The sequence below is a fragment of the Malania oleifera genome, chromosome 2 (genome assembly GCF_029873635.1).
Source record: "Malania oleifera isolate guangnan ecotype guangnan chromosome 2, ASM2987363v1, whole genome shotgun sequence".
In the NCBI taxonomy this organism is placed as follows: domain Eukaryota; kingdom Viridiplantae; phylum Streptophyta; class Magnoliopsida; order Santalales; family Ximeniaceae; genus Malania; species Malania oleifera.
Window position 1 is genome coordinate 141909651 of NC_080418.1, and position 2035 is coordinate 141911685.

Sequence of the window (2035 nt, forward strand, 5' to 3'; positions counted from 1 at the left end):
TTGACAAACTGTGAAATAAATTTTGAGATATATTATAAATACGATTAATGTTGGTATAGTATTTGAGAAAACTAATACTATTGATCAACATGTTGTTGGTTATGTGGATTCTGATTTTGCAGGTGATTTGTATAAACATCGATCAACTACTGGATATGTTTTTACATTTGCTAATGGTCTAGTGAGTTGGAGGTCTACCTTACAGTCTAACATTACCTTGTTTACAACAAAAGCAGAGTACATGGCAGCTTCAGAGGCTGTTAAGGAAGCTATTTGGTTGTAGGGTTTACTTGAAAATTTGGGAGTTGTTCAGAAGCACATTGTTGTGTTCTGTGATAGTCAGAGTGCTATTCATTTGTTCTATCATGCATGAACAAAGCACATCGATGTTCGGTTTCATTTTATGCGGGATATTATTGATGGAGACAAGATACTTCTTTAAAAGATTGTTATAATTGAAAATCCCGCATATATGTTGACCAAGATTGTGACAACAATCAAGTTCAAACATTGTTTGGACTTGATCAATATCCTGCAAGTCTGAATATTTTTTGAAGGCGCCGATGATGTGGAACTCCAGAAAATGTTGGTGACTAAAAAATTTGTTGAATTTATCGTCAAGATGGAGATTTGTTGTTTTTTTGTCCCACATTGGTAGAATAGTTCCACATTAGTATAAAAAGTTGTTTTGAATTTTTTATATTATTTGTCCCACATTGGAGAGAAGTGTTTTTTGGACTTGAGGTTGAAACTATATAAAGAGCTCAAGTCTTCATTTGTAAAACACACCTCAAAATTGTACTTTGTCAAGAAATAGTAGATTAATCGTCAGCGCCCAAAGACGTAGGTAATTCTATATCGAACCTCGTTAATTTCTTGTCTTATTTTTTTTACTGTTTTATTATTAGTTTCTACATTACTTTAATTTCCTATATATTCAATAGTAATAGTTGTAATATTGGTGTTTAATACAAGTGGGGTGCTCGGCACAACAGATATCACATAATTTTTTTTACTAATTAATCTTAAAGAGTAAAAGCTTTTAGGAGAAAAGATACTCACTTGCTTGAGGTTTGATAAAAAAAAAAAAAAAAAAAATCTCTACTAAGACTTTAGAATTGTTCTAAACTTTTCCTCACTTTTGTCAAAAAGGCGCAAGTTTTTCTTTAAAAAGTTTATTTTATTTTTGTAAATTATAAGAATAAATTTATGCTTGACAAATCTCAAAAAAGGTACTTGTGATTTTTTTAGACCTTGACAAAGATTTCTAAAATTTTTGAAATATAAAAAAGATGTCATTATTTTGTCACTAAACCTCATTTTTGTTAGTATCTCTTACCCAAGCTTTTAACATGAAACATATAAAACAACTACAGCAATCAACTCTTAATATTCATCACATTGGTCAACCGCATAAATTATTTTTCATCATTCTCCATGATCATAGACGACTAACTTAGTTTCTTTGGTCGAAATTCTCTATACATATTCCTCCCTTTTTTATTGCCAGTCACATACATTACTGCTTTACTCTTTGTCCTTCTCAACTGATGCTTACCGTAGTTGACAACCTTTATAAAACTAAATTGTTACGTCTTTATAAATTTTTAATAGAAAATATAAATATCGAACAATAATTTTTAATTTTTTTTAAAAAAAAAGAGAAAGAAAGAAATAGGGGGAAAGCTTTAGAAGCTAGCTAGGCTGACGACTACTCTAGTCTCCCTACTCCCTAGAGGCTTCAGAAGGTGTGGTAAGTCATTTGCAAATATTTTGACTGGTTAGGAGCAGTTGTACTCTTTTCTCCTGTATGCAACGGATACGATGCCATTCATTAATAATGGCAGCATTAATGGCAGATTGGTACGTAAACCACAATAATCCCATTCCCTTTCCATCTCCAAACTTGATATTTCTCTAACATTATGCGCCCGTGATTCGTTTACATCTCCCCACGTTTTTGTATGTAAGCAAAACGACGATCCCAAAAGTCTGATTAATTATTAGCTAGTTGTTCCATTGTTTAGAACACCAA